Below are 15,994 nucleotides of genomic sequence, written 5' to 3'. Positions count from 1 at the left end.
ACAAAGCGTAAGTCACGCTCATGTGTACTGTAACTGGAGGGAATAATAATAGTACTAATATTATTATAATCCACTTGGTGTCCGTCAGTGATAGCTGTGTGGATTATAATGATATTAGTACTATGAACGATATGAACGGGAGGGTGTGCTTGTAAGTGTTTGTGTGACTCTGGGACGATGACAGCCATTGTGAAAAGAAGGAAACAAGACAGACCAGTTGGAAGGGTTAAGGTGGAACCAACAGGATGGAAGGATCAGATGAATCATGACAGCCCCGCTGATGACTCATCCCCCATCTCCACAAACACACACTGTGTTTAAAGATTCCCTGCTTCTTTCGGGTGATCACATTTGAACGGTGAGAGCAGCTGTGTTATTGTCTAATTATTATTGTCTAATGTGTCGTTCACGCTAATGTTACCTCGAACAGATCTATATTTGGTTTCCAATAGGGATACCTTGAAACGGAGCATATTGTAATGCGTCTGTGAGACTGTCCTGACCTATTTGCTTGGGTTCTTGACTGTTTGTTGTGTCATATGGCCGTGGTCTCATGTGACAGGAATCCAGCTCGACACAACAAAGTATACTTATTAATATCATCATCTCTTCTTAACATTATTATTGTTTCTAAGGAGTCTCCATTGCCTTCGTTTTGTGACTAGTGAACGTACATTGAAGGGTAGGTCCAAAATGTGTCCATAATCCCCAGTCTCTTCTCAGAAACTACAACAGCCTTTGGGATTACGTGTAACTATTCCTCCAAGTAACCAAGAGCAGTAACAAGCTGACACAGAGGTGTTTCCACCTTTGTCTAACTTTATGGTCCAAAAAAATAAAAAACAGGGCAACATCGTAACATCACTGGATTGCTCTGACCACTTATGAACAAACATTTCCATCTCTCCACCCCCCCCCCCCCAAAAAAAAAATTGTGCTGCCATCTAAAATTAGCAGGAAGGCATGAAAATATATGATGGCACCAGATATACTCTCACAATGCAGACAATGTCTTATGCTTAAAAGGAGACCATTAAAATAATGAAAATGAATCAAATTGATCACGCAAGAGAAGATAGTTAGAAAGTAACAATAATTAAATTGGTAATGCTGCTAAAGTGCCCAGAGCCTGTGGAGAAAGGCATTTTATCTGCCTCTAAATGTGATATGGTGTTACATGATCATTTGACTATAACGTAATATAATGTCGTATTTGTTCCACAACTGCTGGTTCCTCATTTTATGAGTAAAGCATATGAATCCATCCATCACTCACTTTCTTGATAGTGGAATACAGGTAACTGAAAGTTGTACCATAACAGCATGATTGCAGCGCAATTTTGGCCCTGAATAAGCCTGAAGAAAAACCTAGTTTCAAATTTCTAAGATTATTCGCCACGTGCACAGTGTCGACAGGTGTAAAACAGTACAGGGAAATTCTTACCTTGAGAGCTCTTTCCAACAATGCAGTGATAAGAATAATAATAATATAGATAATAATAGAACATAGAATACAAAATCAAAGTAAGAATAAAAAACACAACAACTATGATGAGAACCTAATATGTTACTGCTAATAATAGCAGATTTCAAAAGCATCAATTATCACAAATTCCCATGCAATTACAGGTTTTCATATCTCAGTAGGGGGAGATCAGAATTGAGAGCAAGGTAAAAGGCAAAACAGAACAGAACAGTGTTATGTTATATGTTCAGTCAAAAAATCATTTATATGCGCCCAATCCTGAAATATTAAAGCCCCCATTCAGTCATTTTAATTGAATGTTTAAAAAAATCACTGTATGTCTAATAAATCACTGTGTGGGTTTATTTAATGAAAATGACTCCAAAATATATATGTTTTATCATTTGTTTCCCAGAGCATTCTTTTGCCATTGAAATGCTCAGTCTGATTGTGTGGGCTTGTTGATACAAATGTAAATATATTTGCACACAGTGCCCATAAGAATAATAACATACAGTGCATTCGGAAAGTATTCAGACCAATTTTTCCACATTTTGTTACATTACAACTTTATTATAAAATGGATTCAATAGTTTTTTTCCTCTTCAATCTACACACAATACCCCATAATAACAAAGCAAAAACAGTTTTTTTTAAAGCTGCATACATGTTTGGTACCCTTCCCCAGATCTGTGCCTCGACACAATCCTGTCTCACAGCTCTACATAAAAATTCCTTCGACCTCACGGCTTGGTTTTTGCTCTGACACGCACTGTCAACTGTGGGACCTTATATAGACAGGTGTGTGCCTTTCCAAATAATGTCCAATCAATTGAATTTACCACAAGTGGACTCCAACCAAGTTGTAGAAACATGTCAAGGATGATCAATGGAAACAGGATGCACCTGAGCTCAATTTCGAGTCTCATAGCAAAGGGTCTGAATACTTCTGTTTTAATTTTTAATAAATTAGCAATAATGTCTAAATACCTGTTTTTGCTTTGTCATTATGGGGCATTGTGTGTTGATTAACGAGGGTAAAAAAAATATTTCATCCTTTTAAGAATAAGGCTGTAACGTAACAAAATGTGGGAAAAAAGAAGGGGTCTGAATACTTTCCGAATGCACTGTATATACATTACTGTTCAAAAGTTTGGGGTCACTTAGAAATGTCCTTGTTTTTGAAAGAAAAGCTATTTATTTGTCCATTAAAATAACATCAAATTGATCAGAAGTACAGTGTAGACATTGTTAATGTTGTAAATGACTATTGTAGCTAGAAACGGCATATTTTGTTAATAGAATATCTACATAGGCGTACAGAGGCCCATTATCAGCAATCATCACTCCTGTGTTCCATGGCACGCTGTGTTAGCTAATGCAAGTGTATCATTTAAAAACCAAAAAAAATCATTAGAAAAAACTTTTGCAATTATGTTAGCACAGCTGAAAACTGTTGTCTGATTAAAGAAGCAATAAAACTGGCCTTCTTTAGACTAGTTGAGTATCTGAAGCATCAGCATTTGTGGGTTCGATTACAGGCTCAAAATGGCCAGAAACAAAGACCTTTCTTCTGAAACGCTTACATCTATTCTTGTTCTGAGAAAGAAAGGCTATTCCATGCGAGAAATTGCCAAGAAACTGAAGATCTTGTACAACACTACTCCCTTCACAGAACAGCACAAACTGGCTCTAACCAGATTAGAAAGGGGAGTGGGAGGCCCCGGTGCACAATGGAGCAAGAGGATAAGTACATTAAAATGTCTAGTTTGAGAAACAGACCTCAAGTCCTCAACTGGCAGCTTCATTAAATATTACCCGCAAAACACCAGTCTCAACGTCAACAGTGAAGAGGCGACTCCGGGATGCTGGATCTCGTTGAAGACTGAATGAGGCCCCCAGGGCAAAATTTGTTTGACACACATTTTCAAAGTAGGAGGGCACATTTAAGTGATAATACCAGAGAAGCCGGTGTTTAGAGGATATGTTGACATGGGTGTTGTTAATCGTCGGGGGCCTAACGACAGTAGCTGCATTTGCATATGTTTAAGCTGTTTCTAGTGACATTTATTTGGATGCATCCATAACAATGAGCTAATGAGGCACGATTTTTGCCTTGCATAGAAAATATGCTCTCTCGTTAGAACACTATTGTTCAGAGGAGCTAGCCAGCAACACAACTAACACAATAACTTCAAACTGAAGCTGGGAAGACTGCAAACTAGCTGCATTTTGTTTCGTTTGACCTTTTTATTCAATTGACATTTCTTTGTATATATCCATTAAAATTATGCTCATTCATGATTTCGACTGGCTGAGAAAGGCTGCCTCATTGTCTGTCTCATCCCGACTCCCAACATGTTCATTACTATGCGATAGCTGGAGATCAAATTTGAATATTGAAACAATTTTGCAAATGTCGGAGAGACAGACAGCAAGGTTAATACAAATCTATGCAGTTGAAAACTAAATCTTAATCTGAAAGAAATGTTAGATAATCTCTAGATGCTTTTTATAGTGGAGATCAAGTTTATAAATTGCCTGGTTGGGCTGATGAGACAGTGGATTTGCACAGTCAGATGGAACAGAGTAAATAGGTATTTTTACATCATAGAATTAACCTGTGGTAACTTGTGGAATAAACACCGTCTGGAATGCGGTTTTAACCAATCAGCATTCAGGATTTAGACCCCACCCATTGTTTAAATGCAAATTAAAGATGGCTGGTTATTGTTCAGAATCATCAGATCTGATTATGATGTCATGCCGTGGGCCAAAAACTCCAGGCATTTTTTTTCTAAAAGCTCTATCATAATTTATCATGATTTTCATCATTTCAAGTGTTATTTCGACATAGTGTGGGAGAATTCTTTTTTGACAGGAAATGAAGTTTTTGACTGCACAGCCCCTTTAAAATAATACACCTACAGGACTCTGTATATTTTTTTCTTTGAATGTGCATCAAAGTAAAGAGCTCCAACTATTCCTTGGAATCAATTGGTTTTAAAAGTATCAGGAGATGAAGAGTGACTGCAGGTGATTCAGACATGATAATGGTCTGTGTCTCTACCATTAAAACATCCACTGAAGTAATGTTCCCGCTAAACATAAGGGCCAAATGTCCTAAACCCTTTATTTTACGCACAGCAGCATAGCCTTGTGTTGCAAATCGTATCTGTCTATTAGACAATGTAAAATGACTTGATAAAATGTACATGTTCTATCAGCATCACTTCTAAAGCTGTAATAGTCTGTGGCGAGTGCTTGTAACGTGACATTATAAACGTAGGTAATCATTCCCAATGAATTGATGCTACAGGATGAGACATGGCAACCATGTGTCAGTCTATAAATTGACGCAATGAAGTATTAAATAAACGTCAGCCCGTTAACCTTTAAAGGCAGCCCTGGGCTTCAGCATGGCTATTAGCTGCTCAATACATTTGATGCAGAATCTGAATTAAACTGACCCCCAAAGTTGTAGCTTTAATATAGCTCAGTTTACTGTAGTCATGTTTGGTGATTGTCTAAAAATGAGAGGGCATGACAAGGGCCTGCAGGGCCAATTATCATCACAACAATCTACAGTGAATGGGAACGCCATACCCTGTTGGGCTCTCACAACATGGATCTGAAAGGTCAGGGTGGGGGACTGATGGATAAAAGGTGGAGGAATCGGGTGGGGTAGGATAAACTGATCAGCAGCACTAACATCTATTTCTGAGCGTCACAGCGGCAAACAAAATGTAAAACTCCTTGGCCTTCTTTACCCATTTGTGTAGTAACCATTTGCAGCTATAATATGTAGCCTATCAACTGCAACGATTTATCCTATTCTGCTCTGTGGGCGACTGAGATGAACCCCAACTCAGTAACAGAGAGATTCATTCAGAGTGCAAATACATCAATGGGAAAGGGAAAGTAACTGAACGGAATGACTACCGACCTGTAACACTCATTTCCATTTCCGTCATTATGAAGTGCTTCGAGTGGCTATAAAGTACTTAAGTAAAAATACTTGAAAGTACTACTTAATTAAGTCGTTTTTGGGGGTATCTGTACTTTACTATTTATATTTTTGACTACTTTAACTTTTACTTCATTACATTCCTAAAGAAAATAATGAACTCATACTCATACATTTTTCTTGACACCCAAAAGTTGCCTAATTCACACAATTATCAAGAGAACATCCCTGGTCATCCATACTGCCTCTGATCTGGCAGACTCACTGTCACGTTCTGACCATAGTTATTTTGCATTTTCTTTGTTTTAGTGTGGTCAGGGCGTGAGTTTCAGTGGGCAGTCTGTTTTCTGTTTCTATGTGTGGTTTCTTGTTTGGCCTGATATGGTTCTCAATCAGAGGCAGGTGTTAGTCATTGTCTCTGATTGGGAACCATATTTAGGTAGCCTGTTTTCTGTTGGGGTTTGTTTCTGTGTCTGTCACCACATGGTACTGTTTCGGTTTTTGTTCATGGTTGCATTTATTGTTTTGTATTTCTTAGTGTTCAGTTTATGTTTTATAATAAACGATATGGACACTTACCACGCTGCGCATTGGTTCTCCGATCCTTCCAACTACTCCTCCTCAGACGAAGAGGAGGAAAACCCTTACACTCACTAAACACATACTTAATTTGTAAATTATGTCTGAGTGTTGGAGCATGCCCCTGGCTATCCGTAAAACAATTTAAATACAAGAAAATTATGCCGTCTGGTATGTTTTATAGAAGGAAATGGAAATTATTTGTACTTTTACTTTTGATACTTAAGTATATTTAAAATCAAATACTTTTAGACTTTTCCTCAAATAGTATTTTACTCAGTGACTCACTTTTCCACCACTACCCTCACCCACCTGGACAAAAATAATGCATATGTGAGGATGCTGTTCATTGACTACACCTTCAATAGCACAGTACCCTCCAAGCTCACGGCCTTAGGACTGAACTCCTCCCTATGCAACTGTGTCCTGGACTTCCTGACGGGCCGTCTCCAGGTGGTGAAGGTAGGCAACATTACCTCCTCCACACTGATCATCAACACGGGGCCCCACAAGAGTGAGTCCTCGGTTCCCTTCTGTAGTCCCTGTATACCCACAACTGTGTGGCCTCACACAGTTCCAACTCCATCAAGTTTGCTGACGACATGACAGTAGTAGGCCTGATTACCAACAACAACGAGACAGCCTACAGAGAGGAGCTGAAATGCTCCAACCACACAGACATCATGGTGAAGAAGGCACAACAGGAGGCTGAAGAAATTCTTCCACCCAGCAAGCATCTTCTTTGAAATCAAATCCAATCAAATCCTTTCATGATCACCAGTCATGATCATTATGAAATATGAAGACTTTGGGACCTAGCCTCAGTGATGTTAAGAAAACATCAATTTAAGAAGATATCAAGTTGATATTTATGTTTGTGGACTGTCCAGTTGTGATTTAGTACAATATACTTGATGATACCTAACACTAAACAAATGATAACCGTACAGAATGAATATGCACGTATTTCATTACAAATGTCCATGCTTCATCCAGAAATACAAAATGCCTGCTGAAATGCCTTCATAATAATTCACTCAAATGTTATGTTAATGGTATGGGGTTATTGGCAATAAATGACACTATTAAAACTCATGACAAAGTAGATAATCTAGGTGCTGGGTACAACATTTTAAGTCTAAAAGAAGAATATTGAAATTACTGTCTACAAACCAAAAAGGTGTTCTGTGTGTTAGTGTGTTCTGTCCTTGTATCACCCACGTAACTTTTATGATTCAATTGGGCCCTCTGCTGTTCAAGAAGAGAACTACAAATGCTCCCATCACCAAATCTTTTCTAAGGGCTGAGTGTTTGCAACTGTAATTTCAAGAAGCAAATAAAGGGTAAACTGAAAACACTTCATTTTGTATTAATTAACTTCAATCAATATATACTTTTTTAAAAAGTATACTTCATTCACATTGGGCTATGCATATTTAAAACAGTTGGGATACATTTATTTTGTCAATTATTTCTACACATATAGATGTTTTACTTAAAACATATATAAAGTACCAGTCCAAAGTTTAGACACACCTACTCATTCCAGGGGGTTTTCTATTTTCTATATTGTAAAATAAAAGTGAAAGACATTAAAACTATGAAATTACACATATGGAATCATGTAGTAACCAAAACAACTAATCAAAATATATGTTATATCTGAGATTCTTCAAAGTAGCCACCCTTTGCCTTGATGACAGCTTTGGCTCTTGGCATTCTCTAAACCAGCTTCATGAGGTAGTCACCTGGAATGCATGTCAGGAATGTCTGAAAGTGAAAGCATGTCTGAAAGTGACAGAGCCAGCAGCCAAGAGAGTTTTTCACAGTGTGTCCTAAAATGCTAATATGTATTAGTTCCAGTACAATAGAATAACTAAGATCTGAATTTGAATGCAGCGTGTTCCCGATTCCTCCTTTTTCTATCCAGCGGGGTCAACCAAAAACACTTAGTTCATGCAGATACTGGGGAAGCAATATTGAAATGTATTGATCCCTTAAATGATTTTGCTATTAAATAACCCATATCACAACCCTCATACCTCTTCACAAAAATGTACCTAAATACATTTTGGAAGAAGGATGTTACTCACAAAAAGACATAGGAATTATTTTTTCCAGTTAGAAATAGTAGACCATGCCTCAAATAACTTTTCGTCAGAAAAACGAACCCTCAAATGCACTATTGCATTTTTTAAGTTGTCTGCAGGTGGCTTGTTGTAAATGCACTCAAATATCAAGTCAATATCAGGTTATGTAAACAGTGTTCTAATACTCAACGTAGAAGGATTTGTCTTAATGTATAGTATATGAAAGTGATGCTATGAATAGGATTATTTCACAATATCAAGCTCACTCTGACTGACAAATCACTGCCTATTACTGTGATTAAAAAGAGCATATGAAACATTGTTTTTCATGAGGCCTACCTGTGCTCCTTCCTTTAAGCACCTCTGTTCAAACCTCTCCTGTCCTTGATCCATACCACATACAGACATTTGCGGATCTTTTCAGTGTTGACTTTGTTGTCCTTAAGCCATTTTGCCACAACTTTGGAAGCATGCTTGGGGTCATTGTCCATTTGGAAGACCCATTTGCGACCAAGCTTTAACTTCCTGACTGATGTCTTGAGATATTGCTTCAATATATCCATATAATTTTCCTACCTCATGATGCCATCTATTTTGTGAAGTGCACCAGTCCTTCCTGCAGCAAAGCACCCTCACAACATGATGCTGCCTCCCCTGTGCTTCACGGTTGGGAAGGTGTTCTACGGCTTGCAAGACTCCCCCTTTTTCCTCCAAACATAACAATGGTCAATATGGCCAAACATTTCTATTTTTGTTTCATCAGACGAGAGGACATTTCCCCAAAAAGTATGATCTTTGTCCCCATGTGCAGTTGCAAACCGTAGTCTTTCTTTTTTATGGTGGTTTTGGAGCAGTGGCTTCTTCCTTGCTGAGTGGCCTTTCAGGTTATGTCCGTATAGGACTCGTTTGTGGAGGTCAATAATTTTATTTCTGAGGCCTTGGCTGATTTCTTTTGATTTTCCCATGATGTTAAGCAAAGCGGCACTGGGTTTGAAGGTAGGCCTTGAAATGCATCCACAGGTACACCTCCAATTGACTCAAATTATGTCAATTAGCCTATCAGAAGCTTCTAAAGCCATGACATAATTTCCTGGTATTTTCCAAGCTGTTTAAAGGCACAGTCAACTTAGTGTATGTAAACATCTGACCCACTGGAATTGTGATACAGATTATTTCACTTATAATTCACTGTATGTAAACAATTGTTGAAAAAGTTACTTGTGTCATGCACAAAGTAGATGTCCTAACCGACTTGCCAAAAATATAGTTTGTTAACAAGAAAGTTGCGGACTGGTTGAAAAATGAGTTTTTAATGACTCCAACCTAAGTGTATGTAAACTTTCGACTTCAACTGTACATTGAGTTATATGTCTGTCATATTGAAGTATCTAGCTACAAGTTAACCCTGATCAATTAAATGGATAGGTCTAAGCAGTTATGGTCATTCCAATTGCCCTTAACTAGGTGTCTGGGAAGAGAGTGAAAGACAAAGAGAGATGGGGGGGGGGGGCAGAGAAAGACAGTCGTGCAAAATTACTTGAGTATTTCAACAACTCTTGTCTTCAAACTTGTTAGGCAATCATATGTACCTACGGGGGAATGATGGCCAGCCACACAGGAGGATGATTTTCACTTAGGAGATGGAGGCCATGCTGACCGAGTTGCATGTTGGCCATTTCGGAGTGAAGCTCATGATTGCCGAAATCAACATACACTTCTTTTGGCATGGGATTGTCAAGGATGTGGACAGCTGGGCAAGTGAAATAACCTTTTGTTTGTTGATCACATTCTATTATATCAGAAATTATTATGATCTCATTGAATGTCGTATCAGAGAGAACACAATATTTCAATTTATCACCTTGCGCTTAAAGGTCAGTACCAGTCTAGCCTGACAGAAGTTTGAGAGGGTGAAGACTGTGGAGCAGGAGTTAAAGCCCATCAGTTGTTTCAACATGGCACAAGATCGGTAAGTGTCACAGTTCAAATTTTGCCCTGATAAGTTATTTTGTAATGGTTGATTTATTTTACCACTGCAGAGTTCAATATTTTAGGTTGTGTGTCATTATCCCTACAAATATGAAAATCTGCATACTGAATGACACAGATACGGGTTGTCACGCCCTAACCGTAGAGAGCGTTTTATGTCTCTATTTTGGTTTGCTCAGGGTGTGCAGTCTATGTTCTATGATTTTCTATTTCTATGTGTTTGGCCGGGTGTGGTTCTCAATCAGAGGCAGCTGTCTATCATTGTCTCTGATTGAGAACCATACTTAGGTACCCTTTTCCCCCACCTGTTTTGTGGGAAGTTAACTTTGTCTTCGTTCGGGGCACAAAGCGGCATGGTTTGGTATTTGTTCTTCGTTTTGTCTGTGTCATTTTTGAATAAAGAGGAAATGTACGCTTACCATGCTGCACCTTGGTCCAGTCCTTCAGCCAGCCGTGACACGGGTAAGAATTAAGTCATCTTCTCTCTAACATGTTAGAGGTGGACCTCATTTGGACCCTTCACGAAATCCAGGAATGGCAACAGCTGGTGTCTGACGGTGACCGATTTTTATTTTACCAAGTGGATGGAGGCAATACACATTAAGGTCTGTAAAGGAAGAGAACGTGCTTAACTCCCTTCTGTATCCCATTTAAAAAGGGTGCTTGGAACCAAAAATAGATTTTCTTTTGTGTTATACCCATCAAGGACCACACTGGTCCATCGCCTTGGAGGTGGCCTCACATCTTCAACACCCATGGTTCTCCTAAGGTCATCTTAAGTGACTGAGGTCGTGAACTCTGGAACAAGGTATGGATGTTATAGGTTATATTCTGTCACCAATGTTTTGTGTTTTTTTTATATATATATATATATATTTTTATTTTAGTGTTAATTTTTCGTTGTTACACAAATCAGACATTTCAATATCTTCCATTGCCAATAGATATCCCTTTCCACTCCCTCCTCCAGGTTTGGCTGAACAAACCAACCACACCCCTAAGACTGCCATGGGCAAGTCCCTTGACGGGTTCCAGGTATGGTGGGAGGACCAACTGAAGGTCATTCTCTTTGCACACAACAGCAGCAGAGTACTCACCCTATTGCCTGCTGTATGGACAGGAGCTGCAACTGTTGACTGAGGTTAACATTGCAATAGTTTATACAATTATTGGATATACTGTAGTATTTAAAAATGTGTGATTGACATCTAGTTGTTTGTCTATTGCTATTTTTGTATGGACAAGGCACAGGAGAAACAGAAGGAGAGCAACCGGAGGGGACCGACATCCGGGCGAATGACTTGGTTTAGAAGAAGGACGAAAGGAGGTGAGACCTGAGAATCCTTGCTGCTCTGTTGCTCCTAGCTTTGGTCACCACCCATAAGGGTGATCATAAAAATCTCATGACAACTATTTGCCTCCTCGCAAATAGTGTTGGTACTGCTGTCAGCAGTACCAACACTGGCCCAGGGGTTTCTCCAAATAGTCAATGTCAAGGCTAAGTACTGGGTCACATTAAGTAACCTCTGCTGCCAGGTAGGTACTGATAAGGTGTATGACTCCAGTGGTTGTGACACCACACCAGAGTTTCTATCACAACTCACCTCCTCTTTTCCAGGTTCCATCCCTTACCTTCCTCATCCACCTCACTGACATAAAACATTAGACAGGTATCCTTTCTTTTCTGTTCGCCATTAACATTATTGCATGTCTAATCAAACAGTTAAATTAAATCATTCACTAACTGTATTTTTTTTTTACATAACCTGTGTGTTTGCTTGTTTACTTCTCTGTCTTCTACCCTGTTCCCTTTACACTGCTCCTGTTCTCCAGGACCTAGGGGTTCTACCCAAAACCCAGATGTGGATCCACCTGATGTCCTCCATTACCAACCACCCTCCAACTTTTCATTACATCATCTACAGCTACTGTTGTTGTCAATATCTGCTAAGAAATGTTCTTGCTCTAGCATACTGGGCACATACTGTGAGATACACAGATTAACAAAAAAGTACTAGCATTGCAAACACTCAGAACAAACAGAGCAGCAGTGCCTGGACTTCGATGTCTAACTCTTTGAGTCCCCCTTCCGAGACTGATTGCCTGTTGAGAACAAGTGACAGGCAGAACCTACCACTCACACAGCACCCACCTCCTCTCTATTCCACTCACCAGAATTCAGTATTTCAAGCTCTGATTGCCATGTGAGTGAAAATCTGTGAAAGTAAATTGACACTGAACAAGACCTTTGATAGGCTAGAAAACTATGCATTGTGGAGTTAATCATTGTTATAGCCTAGATCACTTTATATAATCTGGACCATTGTTTTTTCGAAGGCTAAGCAAACAACGGGTAGCATATGCTTTTTATCCGTCTCTATAACAAGGTTTAGGCCTATATCCTCACATACTGTCTCAATTTGAGCCCTGCTTTTAACCATAAGAAATTTCCCCAGAAATGTTTTGCCTACGGATTGCATGGTGACAGCGATCGTGTCTGTTAAACCAGTAAACTGGGAAGTCTGGTGAAAAAACAAGGTCAAATCATGACATCTGATTTTTAAGGTCTGAGAAAGATGCGAGTTTCTGAATTGGAATTCTAATTTGAATGACGTTCAAAACGATTTTTCCAGGCTGAGCTTGTTTTTCCCCAAGTTCCCAGTTGTCATGAATGCAGCACTAAATTTGAAAGTCAGAGATTGCCGAGTTCCCAGTTGTTTTGAATGTGCCACTAAAGACCTAGACTGTCTCTTATTTCTGAATAGTGCTACCTCCAACAAAGAAGCCCTTGTGTCTGTATTGATGTGAGAAATAGGCATATCTACACATTAATGGGGGCTGGCTGCGATATCAACTCGCCTAATAATTTTTGTATTGAAGTGATATGCCTATTTTAGCTAAATCGACAAATGAAATTGATTAGATTACTCTGGCAATTAAATTTTATTTTTACAAAATAATGTACATGTAGACGTTTGTAAGGCGTTCATGGTGAGATTGTTCATAATAAATTTACAAGCAAATTGACACGCGACGTGTCAGTGCCACATTTCACGACATGACCACTACGTCTACATGACATATACGTGTCACGTGACATGAACGTGACGTCAGTTTGACGCCTTATATTGTTTTACAAAAGAGAGAGAGGCTTGTGGAAAGTGAAAGTGGTAAGCATTATTAGGACTATAATCTCCTTCAATATGTGTCTTTACACACCTAGGCCTAGGCTATTGATTGATTCAAGACAATGTAGTTCTCATTGATCTCAGTTTGTCAGTGTCAAAGTAGCCTGCCATTTCGATACTTTTTGTGTTATTAACAAAGATTCAGCCAAAGTATCCAGTCATGTAAAATGATGTAGAATTGCATGAAATGCGTTTATAAAAGGCCAACGTTTTCAAAGCACTTCATAGCTACAGAAGTGAGTGCTATGGGTCGGTAGTCATTTAGGCAGGTTACCTTAGTGTTCTTGGGCACAGGGACTACAGTGGTCTCCTTAAAACATGTTGGTATTACAGACTCGGACAGGGAGAGGTTGAAAATGTCAGTGAAGACACTTGCCAGTTGGTCAGCGCATGCTCGCCGTACACGTCCTGGTAATCCGTCTGGCCCTGCGGCCTTGTGAATGTTGACCTGTCTAAAGGTCTTACTCACATCGGCTGGGGAGAGAGTGATCACACAGTCTTCCAGTACAGCTGGTGCCCTCATGCATGTGTTATTTGCCCCGAAGCGAGCATAGAAGTAGTTTAGCTCATCTGGTAGGCTCGTGTCACCGGGCGTCTCTCGGCTCTGCTTCCCTTTGTAGTCTGTAATGGTTTGCAATCCCTGCCACATCTGACGAGTGTCAGAGCCGGTGTAGTACGACTGGATCTTTGTCCTGTATTGACGATTGGCCTGTTTGATGGTTTGTCTGAGGGCATAGAGGAATTTCTTATAAGCTTCCGAGTCCCGCTCCTTGAAAGCGGCAGCTCTTTAGCTCAGTGCGGATGCTGCCTGTAATCCATGGCTTCTGGTTGGGTTATGTACTACTCTACTGCTCTATGCCACTATGCAAATTCTATGATGTGAATGCAATGCTTTATTATAAAAGAGGTTTTTGTTGTTGTATGCATTCCAGTACCTCAGTACTCCCCAGGTCACCCCGCTCTCTTGGTCACTGTTTGTTCCGGCACCTCCCGATTTACAAATTAAGCACCGGTGGCTGTTAATGGTACTGATTTTTCTCTCTCTCTCCATGTGTGTGTCTGTGTGTTTGCAAGTAGAAAAAAGAATGTTGACTCACCCTACTTGTAGAGAAATGTCAATGCCATCCTCTTTCATGTTGCCTAAATGGTCTCTGACTGTCATACAGTACATGCTTTTAGTTTTTGTTGTCCTAGGCTACCTGGCTAAAATGCTTGATCGATAGCCTAACTTTCTTTCGTGGACAATGATGCGCCAGGCCAGCTAGTTAACATTAGCCTTCTACATCTAGCTACATATTGAACTTCCATCCTGTCAGGCCAGGGGCACAATGTATGAATTTAATGGTTGGATCAGAATCGCCATTATAATCACAGCCAGTATGGAGAATTAAGTAAAACCACAAGCCGTGCTGCTGTTCCAGTTTCAACTGTTCTGCCTGTTCTGTTCTGTTCTGTTCTGTTCTGTTCTGTTCTGGCTATGGAACCCTGACCTGTTCACCGGATGTGCTACCGGTCCCAGGCCTGCTGTTTTCAACTCTCTAGAGACAGCAGGAGCGGTAGAGATACTCTCAATGATCAGCTATGAAAAGCCAACAGACATTTACTCCTGAGGTGCTGACTTGCTGCACCCTCGACAACTACTGTGATTATTATTATTTGACCATGCCGGTCATTTTTGAACATCTTGGCCATGTTCTGTTATAATCTCCACCCGGAACAGCCAGAAAAGGACTGGCCACCCCTCATAGCCTGGTTCCTCTCTCGGTTTCTTCCTAGGTTCTGGCCTTTCTAGGGCGTTTTTCCTAGCCACCGTGCTTCTACACCTGCATTGCTTGCTGTTTGGGGTTTTAGGCTGGGTTTCTGTACAGCACTTTGATATATCAGCTGATGTAAGAAGGGCTATATAAATACATTTGATTTGATTTTGATTTGAATTCCAAATCACTATATCCATTAAAGGCTAATTTAGGAAATTGATAGCTAGTCACCGGTGGACAACGAAAGAACGAGATGCATTCATGAATACACGCCTCTGCGGGAATGTCTGCTAATGTCATGAAATTACACTGGTCACTCAACATTTATAAAGTATTTATAAAGTTTACAGTAAATAGTACTCACTTTAGATTATGGACTTCAAAAGTACTTCACTAATGATTAGTAAATGGTTTATTAATGTGGGCGTCATGATTAATAAATGGTAAAAACACAATTTATAAATGTCTTAAGTGTTTTATTACAGAATCATAAAATAAAGTGAATTGTGGAAAGAATGTGCAAAAAACCTTCCCTAATTGCTGATTTCTGAAGATTTGATTATCAATAATTGCAATATTTCATCTTCAAATAATATTATCCTATTAACTACACTACATGACCAAAAGTATGCGGACACCTGCTCGTCATCTCATTCCAAAAAATGGGCCTTGCTGCGACAGCAGCCTCCACTCTTCTGGGAAGGCTTTCAACTAGATGTTGGAACGTTGCTGTGGGGACACAGCCACAAGATAATTAGTGAGGTCGGGCACAGATGTTGGGTGATTAGGCATGACTCGCAGTCGGCGTTGAAGTCAAATTCTTCCACACCGATCTTGACAAACCATTTCTGTGGCCACAAGGTTGGAAGCACAGAATCATCTAGAATGTCATTGTCTAGCCCAAACCATGGAAAAAAAGACCCAGACCAGTATTCCTTCACCAAACTTTACAGTTAGCG

General features: G+C 39.6%; 1 long non-coding RNA gene across 2 annotated transcripts; it reads left to right on the top strand.

Annotated features, from left to right (window-relative positions):
* Positions 1-10,390: 10,390 nt before the first annotated feature.
* Positions 10,391-13,142, top strand: LOC109892181 (uncharacterized). Of its 2 annotated transcripts, XR_004210337.1 has the most exons (7): positions 10,398-10,451; positions 10,588-10,695; positions 10,797-10,898; positions 11,061-11,231; positions 11,336-11,417; positions 11,709-11,760; positions 11,924-13,142. It is a non-coding gene; the product is annotated as an uncharacterized LOC109892181 (long non-coding RNA). The 2 variants fall into 2 exon arrangements; XR_002255576.2 differs by having other exon boundaries at positions 10,391-10,695.
* Positions 13,143-15,994: the final 2,852 nt, after the last annotated feature.

The sequence above is a fragment of the Oncorhynchus kisutch genome, linkage group LG6, assembly GCF_002021735.2.
Source record: "Oncorhynchus kisutch isolate 150728-3 linkage group LG6, Okis_V2, whole genome shotgun sequence".
NCBI classification, from domain to species: domain Eukaryota; kingdom Metazoa; phylum Chordata; class Actinopteri; order Salmoniformes; family Salmonidae; genus Oncorhynchus; species Oncorhynchus kisutch.
This window is presented reverse-complemented; position numbering and strand designations above follow the sequence as displayed.